At 38.9% G+C, this 16,146-nt stretch overlaps 1 long non-coding RNA gene across 16 annotated transcripts in view; it reads right to left on the reverse strand.

The window, feature by feature from the left end:
- Window positions 1–214: 214 nt before the first annotated feature.
- The window catches only part of LOC146768178 (uncharacterized), a 43,535-nt gene continuing 27,603 nt past the window's right edge, over window positions 215–16,146 (reverse strand). For 8 of the 16 annotated variants that reach the window (XR_014951689.1, XR_014951695.1, XR_014951691.1 and 5 more), the window contains 2 exons: window positions 1,461–7,103; window positions 215–793 (listed from right to left, as the gene is read on the reverse strand). This is a non-coding gene — a long non-coding RNA (uncharacterized LOC146768178). The remainder of the gene's footprint in view (window positions 794–1,460; window positions 7,104–16,146) is intronic. The other 8 variants (XR_014951693.1, XR_014951701.1, XR_014951702.1 and 5 more) reach the window with 6 other exon arrangements.

Raw genomic sequence — 16,146 nt, forward strand, 5'->3', positions numbered from 1 at the left:
AATTTGACCTTCACAGAGGTCTGTGGCACATTCACTTTCAAGGTCTTAACCTACACTTTGGATAACTTTTTGAATGCATCACTTGCACCTCTCCCTCACATAGAACAGTATTTTTATTTATGAAATTGCTCTGATTTCCTCACTTTCCCCTGAATGGAAATGAGAGTCCTGAATGCCAAAGCAACTTCCTGTGAATATTAAAGACCTTGTGACATTTCTATAAAAGAAACAACATATTTGAGTTTTATTTATGTTTTTCTGATGGTATTATCAAATAAATTTTTTCATCTTGCATCCTATTTGCAGTCATAGGGAACTTCTGCTGCTTTCCAGGAGAGTCTTGGCAGAAGCTATTGTGGAATGAATTTAAAAGGGGCTTCAACATGTGGTCTTTCAGCAATCTTCTTCTGTATGTCTAGATCTTTCCACAATAATATTACAGCAGCTGTAGTTTTGAAAAAACTCACTTTTTCCCTTCTGCTTTTTGTAATGTAATTTCAATCCAAGTCCTGTGACACTGTGAATCATCTACACTTCCTGTGGATTTTTGACATAGAAATACATTCCCTGTATTTCTCAATATTGCACAGCTAATTTTGCCAACCTGGAAGCTTTCAGATAGTTAAGTAATATTCCATTTTGTAGTAGCTAAACCCAAACTTGTAACCAAAAAGCCTCTAAATGTTAGTATGGCTTTTTTCCCCCCTAAGTTTTGATGAATAAAATTATTGGAAAATTAAAAAACTGATTCAAATGGTCCCACATAATCCATGAGTTTGAAGCTTGGTTGCTCCTGTGAATAAAGAAAAAGGAACTGTATTAATATAAAACATAACCAGTAAATTGTGTGACTGGCACCAACACTCCAGCACCACTGCCTTTCAGATGCAAAATATTTCAGAAAGAGAATAATGCCTCAGTTAAAGTCCAGAACTTCATATGATGCTGCTGTGTGTAAAATTCCACACTTCCTTATGAAATGTCTTTCCCCTAGCTACAGTTATGTAAAAAAGGGAAAAAAAAAAAAAAAGAAAAAATAATAGAAGGCCCATTGTTATTAATTACTAGAAAACTGGCATGGTTCCTTGAGGACTTCCCAGAGGGCACAGCTGTTTCCATACTCTGGGTTGTTTTGCTGTACATTACAGGATACTCCAAGCACCTTTCAGCCCAAGGCACCTCATATGTGTCATGAGCACTGTTGTGATTTACACAGAAATGACACCGTGGGGGCTGCAGGGCAGTGCAAGAAGTTGTCAATGCTTCTTCTCAGATCAAGGCTTAACATGGCCTGATGCAACTTGGGATGTCTGTGATGGAGACCACAAGTGCTAGTCTTAAAAAATGGTTTTAAGTAACCTTTTAAAACTTTCTGAAATCTATATTGCAAAAAAAACAGGTGCTTTTATTGCTCCTTCTAAATAGACTGTTCCTTCAAAAGAAAAACTAGGACTGCTCACCTGCTTTTTGTCCTTGGCATTGACCAAATGTTACCTTTTCATCCTCAAACACTTGACTTGCAGTCAGGAAGGAAAAACAACTTTAAAATCCCTTGAGGTAAAAAGAAAAAGAGCATAGATTTCAGTTTTATTGCTTTAAAATATTTTATGCCCCAAACTGAAATATTTGAGTGTCTATAGAGCTCCATGTTTGATGATCTTTATTGGATACATATATCTCTGTTTATAGAAACATTGTTTAATGATTCAAACATTGAATTGCAAAAATTATTCATTTTAGAGTGATAAAATATACCATATTCCATTCTAATAAAATATTGAATACCAGCTATAATATAGATTACAGTTGTAATGCTTCTGGTAGGATTTGACAATCCAAAATTGTTTTCATGAATGTCCTAGAGTTAAGGTTAATGCATCGAAGAGCTGTTACTCATCAGTGTGTAATACCAGCTGATGCAGGTATAATAATCCTGCTGCAGCAGCACAGGGCAGCAGAGAAATTGCTCTTCGAAGCTATAAATATGGGCTGTAGTTCACAGGATTCTTCTCTCCACACAAATCTAACCTCCAACCAATGTGCTATTGAAAATAAACAAAAAAATTTAGATACAATTAAAACAAAAAATAACCCTGTCTTTCCCCAAAACAATTGACAGTAAAACCAAAGTTGTAACACCTCATATTAATCTTTATCTTTATAAATACTGAAAATTTTAAACTGGAGTCTTTTTCTTGCCCACTTGTAATATCCCCCTTCCTGCAATTCCCATCCCAAGCTTGACATTGTAGGACAGCTGTATTAATTAGTGTCAGCAGTATGCTTGCAACAGGTTTAGGAGCACCCTTCATTATTAAAAGTAGGATTTATTCTCATTTACTGGCATACCCTGACAAAGGTCCTGGATTTAATTAAATTTAATTAATTAAAAAGGGGTATTTATCTTTAAGCCTGTGCAGATGTAAAGAGAATTGTTTTTCTCCAAAGAGGTCAGCTACAAAAATGGCAACTCTAATAATACACTTTGCTAAATTAGTCTTCTATTTTCAGCCCAGTGTTATGTCCTTGGTTTTATTTATCTGATGCTCATCTCTATTGTGTCAGAGCTATCCACAGAATGAAACATTCAGCATCCCAGTAAAAAAGGGAAAAAACTACTTTTTTGCTGCCCCTCAGCTAGAATATAAAATCAGTCAGTTGTAAAAGTTTATATAAAGGAGAGATATTTTGCAACACCCTTCTTAAAAGTGGCCGTGCTTGTGCTTTCTTGCAGTTTTGCAAGGCATCAACTGAGAGAATTTGGATCCACCACCAAGAAAATTCTTTCCCTGTCAACTAGACTCTTTAGATTTGGAGATGTCAAATTCAATGAACACATGCTAAAGAGGGGGCTCTCCTTTGCTTGATTGTAAGGAGTCCCATCTGCCTTGTCTTAAAGTTGACAGGAGGGTTTCTGTGCCTTATCAGATGCCAGATTCATTACAGGGTTGAGGATTTCAGGAGAGCATAGCCTTCAGCAGAGAGAGCAGTCTTTCCAGTACAACAGGGAAAGTAATAAGGCTCCAGAATAAACTTTGTGGGTTTAAGACCAAATAAGAAATAAAATATTTTGTTCAGGTGAGTTCTCTTTAAGGAGTAAATACATTAGACAGGATAAAATTTAGCATTGTTAAATCAGGAGAAAATCTGTTCCCTTCTAAGAGTCAGGATGCCTGTCCTATAAGTCTGGTTTCTTCTAGATGTCCAATGTTGCTTTGAGAAGAGTCAGAGTGGCTGCAAAAAGAGACCATTCTTCAAATCATAAGTCTTCTTCTATTTTAAAGCTGAAAGGGATATTTTAGAAAAGTTAATTAAAAAAATAGAACTTGCCAAGTCATCTTTTTTAACAGTATCTTTTTCAGAGAGGTATGATGAAGCAATTTTCTAGATTTCCTTAACAGAACAGTTTGCTTTTCATTTGTCACTGGACTTATCTGCAAAATTGCAATTAAAACAAAATTTTGACAACAATTTGGAGAGGTTTTTTTTTTTTTCTTTATTCCACCTTATTCTTGCAGGCAGCAAGAGTTTATGAATAGATAGGTCAATATTTGCAAATATCACTTCTAAGTTCACTGCAGAATAACAAAAATTTAGGAGCATTTTTTATATAGAATGAGAAATAATATTTCGCCTGATTTGATTAGTGCTATCTCCTCAAAACCAGAAGTGGAGGGGAATGTCAGTAGAAGGTGGGAGGAATGTTCATATAGGAGTCCTGACCAGCCCTTCCTCTCCCTCTCTGCAGATCCACCTTTAGAGCACACTTTGCAGAGCAGCCTTTGCTGTCTGCATCAAATACCTCTACAGGTTACATTTTAGAGTGGAAAAAACTAGTGTGGAAAAAATTAGTGTGGAAAGCTGCCAACTATCTTCAAAAAACTTCCTTACCACTGAGTTTTTGGGTAAGCATTCACAGTCCTTACCTATTTACACGTTAATCACTAACAAATACTAACAGAACAGGAATGGAAATGCCTGCAGGCATACTTCTTGCTGTAAAGCAAGGAAGGAGAGCTTCCACAGTGTCCCAGTCCAAGAGAAGATGACCACTGCAGTGGTTCCAACAAGCTTTTCCAGATAGGAGACTCATTAATTTAACAGCAGGCATCTGGAGGAAACCTAAGGTACAGAGATATTAATTATTGCTGAACACAATGCCAGAAAACAAAGTGCAAACAATTGGAGTTATTAAAATTCAGCAGTAATCTATTTAGCCCAGGAACAGAAAGTATGAAAGAGTCTCTTTCAATGGCATGAAAATGTTGTTAATATAGATGTGGTTGTAGCAATGAGAGAAATGCAAAACACCAGCCAGCAGCACTGCTGTGGAAGGTTGTCAAGGATCCTTGACTGATCACACAGATCTTCTTCTAGGATTGCAGACTATCCATGCCCCTGCTCATATGTTTCCTAAACCATAATATTCTGTTAATAAATGCAAGGTAAGATGATAAACTGGATACAAGTCAAACTCTGCTTCTTAAAATATTCTTGACTGTGATACTTTCAGCTTTGTTCTTTGTGTGTGACTGTGAGATGCCAGAAAAGTATTTGACATAAAATGTGAGGAGGACAAGCTTCTTCTTGCCTTCTTGAATGCTTTCTTCACCTCCTCTTGCTTCAGTTTACAGTGCCTGAAACTTATTTTGCCAGCGGTTGGGTTCAGCAAATGCAAGGATGTATGTGAGTGTTGCTTCTCTCAGCTACCTGTTCACCACTCAGGTATTTCTCCAGTTTCCAGCTTCCATTCCAGTTTCTCTTCAGCTTGCTTTAGATTCATGAGAAGGCAGCTGTGTCTTCATTTGTAAGCATGTTGGGGAGCACATGGAGGCCTTACGGACCTTTTGTACAGCACTCTGATTGGATACACTGGTTCTTATACCTCTGCAAACAAAATAAAAAGAAATATCTTTACAAATGTCACTACATAAACATCCTACAGACAAGCAGTTCGACCTTCATCCTTTCCATCTTTCTCTAAGCTCATTTTGTATCTTCATTTCCAGTTCAAGAGACCATCCAAGAAAAACAAGTCTGCCCCAGGTCTTATTGGCAGACTTTGTGGGAGGCTTGGGTCCTCAACTTCATGTACAGATTTTCCCAGTAAAAATGCAATATTCCATTTGCTCACCAGGGAATATAATGGGCATGTAGAGATGGAAATTCCAACATCAGGAAACCTGCTAGGGCAAAACTTGCCCATCAGCTGTCAGCAGGCTAGCAGGAGTCAGAGCACTTGAGAGACTGAGAGCTTCTTTAATTTCTGTCCTTGCACAGCCTCTAGACTGGATTTTGCTTTGTCTTTACAACCAGAATATTTATCTCAAGGAATAGGATAAGGATTGAGGCTGCACACTGAAATTTAGTTTTGCCAAGAAGCAGAAAATTGTTGCAGTCCTTTTGGTGACTCAAAGCATATGGGACAAGCTGTTAAATCACAGTGCAACAAATCAAAAAGCAAAGTCTTCCCTGACATCTTTGGAAAGCTGAAATTCACACTACCCCACTGCAGCCCCCCTGTTCTCATCATCCACAGGCTGAACAGAAGCCAGTTTCCTGCTGCCCACATTTCCACCAGGGCAATCTGTAGAGAGAACCTTTGCTTACCAGAGGAGCATCTGCTGAGACAGACGTGCTTGGAGTTTGTAGGGCACACGGAAAGGGATACCAACTTTTCACAGCATTTGCTTCTCACAAAGGGTAAGAAGAGGCCAGCCTGAATTTGGTGAGTAATAACTTTTGAAGCTAAAGAAAACCTGAAGAGCTCCACTGCCTGAAAGCTATGAGAACTGCAGCACTATGAATCACCTAGTAAGCACATGAGATATCAGAGTCAGTGAATGGTAAGAGATGAAGGAAGTCTCTGCAGGCTGACGAACAAAACTTTTTATTGCATGCCTGTACACATTTTGTATTTGAAATGTCACAAAATCAGAAAGAGCAGGCATAGCTACGTAAGCTATACCTACATGTCTCTGATCACACAGACATTCTGGAATGACCAGAACTTCAAATAAAATTACGTTATTTCTTTCCCATACACAGATGCAATACTTTTAAACGGCATCATGGCACAATTATAGGAGCCCTTCTTGTATCCCAGGTCATCAATTTCCCAGTGATACAGATGTCAGCAGAGAACTTTTATAGCCTAGCAGCTCCAAGGACTAACTGGTGAATATAAAAGATTCCTGACTCTGCAGCCTAAGCCTCGCTATTTCCATGGCCTGAAGGATGTGTGGGATTAATTTTAAAATAAAGGCAGTGGATCCATAGGTCCAGTCATTCATAGAAAGAAAAGAAATGCCCTGTCTTTAAAAATCAAACATATAGCCAGACCCACCAAACTCCAGAGAAATTGGCAGGTACTTTCTTAATTCAAAAGTTGCAGTCTTCCCAGCTAGTTTGCAAAGGACTATTTAAAAGGACACAAAATTAGATTTTGCTCAAAAATCTGTTAACAAAACAAGAAGATTAACAGAGGAACTTCAATTCATTTTGAACTTAAATTGAACATCATATGTTATTTGAATTTAAGATCATTCACTGCCATTTATGAACCCCAACAGCAGAACACACAATTAATAGAAAGTGAAGATAGCAATCAAGTATCTGTAATACAACTAATATGGAGAAACAACAGCATGCTTGGCATTAAGGTGCAGATAAAGATACTACTAAAAGAAAATGTTTATGTACAAATCTTAATGGCATCAGAATCCTTTTAATCACTAACACTAAAATAATTATAATGCCCAACTCTTAATAGATGCCAGGTAACTCTAGATCCAAGGACATTTTCTATCCTGCATAAACCTGAAGGGTGCTTTCTTCTAGGCCCCAAAGGAAATAGTAATTTTTGTGCATGTGGATGGCCTGAGCCACTGGAATCATCAGGCTGCCCACTGGAATCATCAGACAAAACCCTGGAGGCACAAGAAGTGGGACCGACTACCTGGACATCTGTGGTGGCCACTGTGACAATGGATGCTGATGAACATCTTGGTGTTGGGAAGGGGCTGAGAAAAGATTGCTCAGGCATCTCATCCCCACTCCACAGGAATCCCAGCAAGTACCTGGAGCTGGGTAAGCTGCAGCACCTAAAGATAAATAATGCCTCTGATAAATTTAACCTGAATTTCTGATGTAGGCTGCTCAGGCTTTTAATCCAATATCACAGTTAATAGACCTCTCTTCATTTTTCAATTTCAGTTCAAGTATTGTTTCTGACCACTAGCGAAATATTTGCTAAATTATTTCTGAAATGTGAGCTGTATTGATTAATCAGTCCTAGTTTTAATAAAACACTTATTTTCCCTGATCAGATAGATGAGTTTAATTCACATTACAAGGAGGTATAATTGTGAGCCTATTTCAGAGAAAGCAACCCACTAAAACAAAGTTATAATAAATGTTGGATTATAGCATTTTAGAGCCTTTAAAATCTTTCTTTTTTGGTCTCATAACACTTCCCTTCAGCAACATACCTAAAAATATTAAAGCTGCTATAAAATTTATTAGCTGGAAGCAGAGTATAAACGTATTCCTTCTCTTACCATGTATGACCCTGCTACTCCCCTGCTTGTTAATAAACAGTTTCCAATCCCATATAAAATGTGCTTGATGCATTATTGCATTGCTGATTGTAACTTTTGTCAGCACCTTAGTGACTGACATCACATAATCACATGTGCATCTGGTTCCTGGCTAGGAATGTGGTCAGATTGGTATATGTTTTACTTAATTGCCTCTGTACCTGGGCCCCGTTTAATGGCTTGAGGAAACCTGACCTATTGATGTCTCGTCCCCTATAAAATCCATCACTTCCGATGCAAATAGTTGAGCATGTGAACTTATTTCACTTGCCATCAGTTATGCTGGGAGCAAAATGTGGTTGGTAGAAAATAAACACCAAATAATATAAATGCAGCTGGAGCAAATTCTGTTAGAAGTTTGAATGCATCTTCAGGAGAAATTTTTATAATCTTCACACAGGAGCAATTAATAATTTCACTAGAAAACATTATTTTTAGAAATGTCAAAACCCTGTGTTAAAAGCTGAAAATAGATGGCAGTCCTTCAATACACTTTATTTGACTCAATCAGTTGCTGAATCGCTGTTTTAAAATGCCTAAGTCAGGAAATAGCAAACTAGTCACAGCTCATTATTGCCCAACAGGGTCACAGTCCACCTCTGATCTAGAAGTAGGCATAGAGGGAAAACTTCAAGTGCTCGAGAGGATGTAGTGGAAAATACTTTAAGTCTTACAGAATAGTCTAAAATAATATTAAATAATTCCTGTCAGCTTCTAAAACCAATCCTGAGTAAAAGTAGAAAATTTTGCAGAATTGCAAGAATGTCTTTAAAAATGACCTATAGCTTTGTAAGTGCTGTCTTATATTTCAGCATTGAAAAAATAAGTGTCTAAGGCTTAATTAAAAAATCTCACTGAGTGAGAAGGAAGAAAGCAATTGCCTGAGAGAAATGATACCATGCTGGTTATTGCCTACTAAACTATAGCAATATTATAAGAGAGAGAGAGATTTTTTTACCTGCCCATAAACTTTTTTATCCCTAAACTTGCACACCACTGTTTTCTTCACTGTAGTAGATCATTACTTGAATTAGCCCCTTAGAAATATCTATCCACCATTCTGAATCTACCTAGATTTCATTTAAAAAAAAATCTTTTAGATTCTTGTTAGTCATTCTAGCAGCTCCTAAAACAGGGAAAATTATTTTTAAAAAGCACATAAGAGCAAAAATTAAACAAAAATAACGTATATAATTTTCATCAATATGTAATGGCAATGCTCCCATAACCTTTCCAAACCAGCTAGATCCATACAGCCTTTAAAAGCTTCTGTCTCAAATTCTGCTTCCTTCTCCAAAAGTGAGCCTTGAACATTTTTCAACTACTTTTAAAGAAAAATATGCCATCTATTTTTTAAAGACATAGATGGCTCCTGTTAGGGATTTCCAAATCAAGTGGTCAGTTGTGTCTTTATCTGCAAGTAGTGCAGACAGTCAAGCCAAATCTTCTGTTTTCCACCATCAGGTCACAGGCTCTGAGAAGACACTCCCCAATAAATAAAACCCCAAATTGAAAAAGCAACACCAAATTCTCTAGGAAGAATTTGAATCTGTCATTGAATCCTGGCAGATTTTCTTGCAACCATGATGAATAGAGGTATTTTTAACATCTGTAGTTATTGAAATTATTTCTATCAAAATGTCTCTGTTCACTAGAATTACACAAGAAATCAATTGCTTTTTGGTGGTCAGAGAGATTATAGTATTCCTTCACACAATTCAGCTCAAATTGCAGATTCCTTTTAAGAAAAGAAAGTTAACTTAGGTCCAGCTGTGGTATATCCATATGAATAATTTATTGTGTACAATAATTTGTGCCATCTGCTTTGGCTATTGAAAAATTGGTTAGCAATTGTCAAACTGGTCTTTTTGTGAAATGCCTCAGCTTTGCCAATGTAAAACCATAAAATATGGCTTTCTGTTGTACTACTGCAGATGAAAACATTGAAATATTTGGCAATGGCATTTCCAGAATTGCAAAATTGTCGTATAAAAGGTTAGCTTTAAAAACCCACAAAAAGACTTATGTCTGCTGGTATATAGATCCGGTTCTAGCTGCAAAGTGACTTTTCATATTCTGCAGAGTGAAGAAAGTTTGCCAGAAACTTAGCATTATGAATGAGTTTGTCATGAAACTTAAACCAAGTGTTGCAAATTATCACCTTGGTTATATAAACAATTTTTCTGGTTCTTACTGTCCTGCATCCTTTTCCCTCTTCTTTGCATCATGTACATCACAGTCATTTTTCTCTTCACTGCTCTGTCTGTTCCTGATAACCACTCTGCTTTGTAGAACTAGGTGTCTTGAGCAAATACTGAAAATTAATATTTCATGGCTGAAATTAAAAACAGGGATGTATTAAGTATCCGGGAAGGGAAGGGAAGGGAAGGGAAGGGAAGGGAAGGGAAGGGAAGGGAAGGGAAGGGAAGGGATTTTAAACATCTTGGAAATTATGTGCCACAGTTTAAACATGTATGTATTGCACACTTATGGAACAGGGTAGCTTGCAGGAAGAACAATGACACAAAGACATGCCACAATTCCTGAATTAATGTAAGGAACACTTGGTTATATGATATTAATCAGTGAAAGGTAAAACAAAAAAACGCAAGGTATCTAGAAGATCCAGCTTTGAAGAACCATTTTCTGACCCTACACCAAGCAGCTCTCCCTTATCTATTATCTGTTCTTTCATCTTAATTCATCCAATGAAAACTCCAGCTTTCCATATCAAGTCTTACTTCCCTTTTAGTTCCTGTCTGCCTGTGATGTTTCCTGATGCTTTTATCCACATGAAGTATCACTTAAATCTGTCTTAATAAGAATTCTTTTATTGGGAGTTTGCAAGAGCAGCAGTAGATGTTTATACCTAGGGGCCTCCTACATATGAGTAACAAACTCAATTATCTGCATGCAGTTACTGTATGAAGGGGAAAAGGCTCTTCCAACAACTTCTTCATATTGCAAATAGGGCAAAGAATGATTCTCCCAGTCTGTTGCAGATATTGCTATGTTTTCCTAAGAGATGCTCCATTTATCTTAGATGAAGCAGCAACAGGAAGAGCTGCTAAGTCCTAATATTTTTTTCAGAATTTTACAATATTTCAGGTAGGTCTAAGGTCCTCAGCTGCTGGAGGCCATCAGTCAAGACAGAATGGACTTGTCCTAAGGCAGCACTTGCAGGAAAGCAAGTGTGCACACACAGGCAGGACCTACAAAAGTAAAGCAAGAACAACAAGGCTCCTTTTCTGCTGTGGGAGGTACAGTAAGCAAGAATAACAAGCCCTCAGAAACCAGCTCACTCACCCAGCATAGCTGCCTGTACAGGATCATCATAGTTCATCATTTGAAAGCCCCCACCACATGACAAACAGCTTCACTTCCATCTTCTTATACCCTCCCTTCAGGTGTTTATATACATGATTTTGACTTAGCAGGGTTTCTCATACCAGTGCTGATATGCTAAATGTGAGAGAAGATCCAGGCTGAGTTGGGCCCTAAGTGCACAACCCTGACTGTGATTAGCAATGGTCAGCCTCTGCATTGCCATGTGTCCAGGTGGATCTTCCCTGAGGCAGCAGCTATGGTTTTAGACTCCAGAAAGACCACCCATAATTTGTTGTGCCCTTGATGTTGAAGACAGTGGGGTCATCCTAATTGTGTGCTTATCATCAGAAAGATTCAGAGGAAGGGTGTCTGTAATTCCTTCTTACAGCTATGGCAATTGCACATTTTCTGTCAATCCCCTGTATTTATAGTATTGAATTGTTCCTTCAGGTAGCCATTTAAAACCTCCACTTCACTGCATGATTCAGAATCTCTGTAACATCTTTTTGCTTATTTAGGAGCTGTGTTTGTGATGATCACAGCCTTACCAGTCTCAGACATCACACCCTGTCCCCTGCTCTCACAGATCTGCTGTTTCCGTGGTATTCTGGGGGTGTTTAACTTTCATCTAGCAGATGTGGCTCAGTCCAGACTTGTCAAGAGCCTCTGTTTTTTTCCAAAATGCAAGTGTCATCTAGGTAGACTCTAGCAAAATCCAGACCGTCCCAAATATGTTGATTTTCCCAGTGAGTTGTCATAGGTGTCAAGGAAAACCCAGCCAGAAGGCAAGGGAAATAGTTTCTTCTGCACATATAAGGTGTTAGATCTGAAAAAATGTGTTCTGTATTTCTCCTAAGAAGAGTTTCAGAACCCCGCTGATGCCTCACATGTAAAAAAAATATTTGGTTTCAGCAAGGCCTCCATTCAGAAGCAATGGAATACGATCCTTGTACACATTTAATTTCTTCCATTTGGCTTACACTTAGGCAAGGTAATGTGTCCTTTTTACACCTTGAGTGTCTGGGGGTTTTACTTATGTTTGTGTGATCAAAAGTCAACCCACGTCTTCTGCAATTCAAAAGGAACTTGGCTTTAGACTTGAGCTGGGGAAAGTTTGTCTTCTTCCATCTACTTTTTCAATTTTTCTGCCACATTTAGAAAGGCTTCCTAAGAAAATATGGTCTCTGCCTTTTTGCTGAGATCAAAAATTAGGTACGCTTTAACCCATTGATGGATGCATCTCACTGAGTTCTAATTACACACACTGTATGTGTATTTTCTTCCTTTTTGTAACCTATCAACACATTCAGACAGCATGCTGCCACTCCACATAGAAAAGGTAACTGACCTAACTCCCGCATTCTACTTTCTCCTTCAGCTGGTTTCACTGCCAAAGGAATGGTTGTATCACTCTGTGTAGCACCAAGCCAGATTGTGTTCCTGTGGCCATCTCCAACTAAACAAGAACTTCTGTTTGCACTTGAGCGTACATTCATTTTCTATTGTGATACTGTACTCAAGACAGTAACCCTACTGTCACTTGGTTTCATATGCACACTCCTTAAAACCTGTGGCAAAGTGAGGGGATTCCCCCCCCATGTTTTGCTTTTTGACACAGCTCATGATGGTCAGCATGCACTCTCTATAACTCTGCCTGATTTACTTATGCTTTACTACCTCAAAACTCCTATCACCCAATTCTTGATCTTCAGAGTGTGCACACTTTCTGCTCCTCATAAGACTCATTTTAGACCCAGAAGAGCTTTTTTGTCTTTCATATGTATAACATCTCCAAAGCTTGCAAGGAAGCTTGCATGGAAGGCAGAGTGCAGGCACTCAGGTATCTTCATTGATGATGCAGCCCAGCCAGACGCCTCTTCACAGTGGCTCAGTGTTCCTTCAGCTTTACCTCTTCACTGCCCTGGCCTGAGGGAAGCACAAAAGGGGACAGGCAAGTCTTCAGTGGGATTTGACAGAGAAAATAAGAATCCCTCCTGGCTCACTTAGTGTGTCTGTAGTGCACTTCACCCTGTGCATGAGCAGACACAGGAGACATAAGCAAGGAGCTCCGATGGTGGCTGTCAGTTTCAGCAAAACTCCCTTCTCTGACGTTCGGTTTCCAAAAGATGAGCTGCAGTTCTACTCTGAACTTGAAGAGATGTTTGTTATTTAGGTGATAGTGAGTGTGTCTGACTGGACTTCTTCTCAGTTACAAGTTTAATATAGACCAATACATTGGTGTCACTGGCTACTGCGGCTCACCCCAGGGAAGGACACAAGAACTCACAATCATGCCAAAACTGTATTGAAATATAGATCTGAAAAGGCATAACAAGCAAATTCTGCAAGGTAAACCCACCCCTTAAAATTAATGAGAAAAAATTGATATTTAACTCAACAAAAAGAGATTGGCAGCTTACCAGCCCTCTGTGAGCAGCCATCATCCCACATAGGTCAGTAAGCCTTTCATCCCGAGAGCTTCAAATACAACATGTGACTTTAATCCCTGTGACATGGCAAAACAATGTGTACCAAGGAATTTGGCCACTGGCAAAGAGCTTTGCTTTTCCTTAGAGGCCAGTCATTCAAGCAGCATGTGTGGTCTGCAAGTGGCTCTATTCATTATCCCCCGAACTCCCACTGGCTGTCCCTGCACGGGGCTGTTTGCTGGGCTCACTCCTGACTGCAAACTGAGCATTAATCCCTGTCCCCCTGTGCTGAACCACCCTGTCTGGGAGGCTGCAACCTCTTGCCTTGCAGGCTGTGGAAGGACAGCTTGGGAGCCCAGCCAGGCAGACAGTGTTTGTCATGTGGCACCCAGCAATGTCATCTGGCCTTCAGCTTCCCAAGAGTGAAATCCACTGCCAAGCCACAGCAGCTAGCCCAGCATGGAGAGGGCCCTCTGTTAGACCTGGAAATCCTTCATAACCCTACAAAAGTAAGGAAGCAGGTGCTGTCTGAGGCAGTGTAAAGCTTCTGCCAGGGAAAGAGTTAGAGGAGAGAGTAAAAAGTCTCTTGGGGCATCCCTCCAGTGCTTGTATTCCCTTTAGACAGTCAAGTCTCTCTTAGAGGAAAGTCTCATACCTGAGGAGATTCCTGTCCATTGCAGCTCTGCTCTTGGAAGCTGCTGCATCTCTATTTTCCCACCTCTAAAAGAAAGTGCCTGCTGACTTCTCTGTCTCTGTAGAGCACTTGCTCATGAAAAGTACTTAATCCGGCCTCATTTCTATGGAACTGTTTCTGTCTGTCACAACACAAAACAAGATGTGCACACAGGTAGTTTTTTCCATGGGTCAGTTTACCAGTTTTTCAACATATATAATGCAAGATGCAAGAAATGTACTACTTTGAAATGTTCAAAAGTTCAAAGTTCTATTCCATTTGTTGCCTAACAATTCATCAAATCAAGCTTGGTTCATCCACTCTCTGTGATGATTCACTCAATGTATTTTTAGAAAAAAGCATAGTTTGTGATTTGCATACTTTTCTGTCTAAAGTAAGAAAAAAAGAAAAGGTAGTTAAAACTCCATGTCAATATGCTTGATACTACATTTGGAATTCTGTTATGCCGTTATCTATTTTTAACATACTTTGTTTTAATTTTCTTCTTAGATATTGAATTTTATTTTTTAAGGGAATTAGAAAGCATGTAGTGATTCTTGGAGACTGCCTTTCCTCCTCTCTTTAACTGGAATTTGGTTCTTTTCTATTCAGGTTTCACACCTCTGGCTGACATATAATCTGTTTGCTAAGAAAATTGGCTTTTATCAGGTTGCGAAAAGTTCCTTACAAAAAGAAAATCCAGGGTATTTTGAGAGTTTTCAAAACATCTGGAACTTTTTCTTCTCTACATGCATTAAGGCTTTTCTTTCTTAAAGGACAGAAGTCCTCAGCAGGCTCTGAAGTCAATGGGTGGGAGAGGCAATGTGTGCTGTAACTAAAGAGTTTAGAAACCACAGCAATGTTGCTGAAATAATAGAGATAAAAGGGAAAGTAGAGCTAAGTCACTAGTGCATCCAAAACCAGCTGGCTCCCAACAGGAATTTCCACTTTGGTTTGGAAGGGGTTTGGTGATTTCACACAGGCTAGAGCTGGTCTCCACTGCTCTTTGTGCCTGGCAGAATTTGCCCAAGGGACATGGCCAGTTTGGGGGCATAAAGTGGAGAACAGAGGTCAGGAGCCTGGCAAAGGCTCAAGTGTGCCATGGGGACATGGCAGAGAGGGGAAAAACTCCAGCACAATTTCAAAGGGAATGGGTTTCAGATTCAAAACTAATCATGTTTCATCATTTTTGGTGAAAGAAAAACAAATTCATTCTGTTCTGGGCCAAAAAATGGACTATCTCCAAGCTTTTTCAATTCAATTGTTTCTTGATGAAACAATTATTATGAAATTATTAAATCAGAAGTATTCTTTTTGAAAATGTCAAAGTAAAATATTTGGAGTTTTAGAAGCTTGGCAGAATTTTTTTTCCTGAGGAGAAATAGTCTTTGAGACAAGTATGCATTGGGATATAGATTGTTATTTTGCTTTTCTCACATTTTCTCCCTTTCTATCTTTCAGGGTTGCTTAGTGCTTCTTAAATCCACTTAGCACTCCATAAACATTCTCAAAACCAGCCACAGATCTCTCAAAAATGGAAGGAGCTTCTTTTCATAACTTACTCACTATTTTTTAATGTCTAGGACAATGTACTCTTGATAAACTTCATTTCTGCTCACACAGAACACTGGCTAATGAGTAAATATTGCAATTTTTAAATCAATTTCAAAAATTCATTTAACATTTATGGCTCAAAATGAAATATCAGTAGCTAAATTTTATATGACAACACTGATCATAGTGTGGAGATTCAGGTAAACATGCTACATATTTACAAAGCTTGCTATTGGTAAAAAAACTTGTCAGGCAGACAATCCAGTTACATAGGTTTGACATGCTCCTTGATGTCTGAAAGGAGGGTTAAATTAACTGGTTTAGATAAATGTATCTGACTGCATTTGCCATGAGCTGAGAGGGCTTGCAAGGAGAGGTATGGTGTGTGTGAGAACCCACCGTGCCTACTTCATGCCTCAGCTCCTGCTGCAGCCCACCAGCCTCTTCAAGAACCAGATAATTTTCCTTACCTCATTGGCCACAGGGCTGAGTGTGGCTTAGGTCACTGCAGCCACATGATATTGCCATCAGGGAGCTCCAAGTGCACTGTGACACATGTTGGAGA

This window comes from Lonchura striata, chromosome 2 (genome assembly GCF_050655825.1).
Source record: "Lonchura striata isolate lonStrDom1 chromosome 2, ASM5065582v1, whole genome shotgun sequence".
Lineage (NCBI taxonomy): Eukaryota > Metazoa > Chordata > Aves > Passeriformes > Estrildidae > Lonchura > Lonchura striata.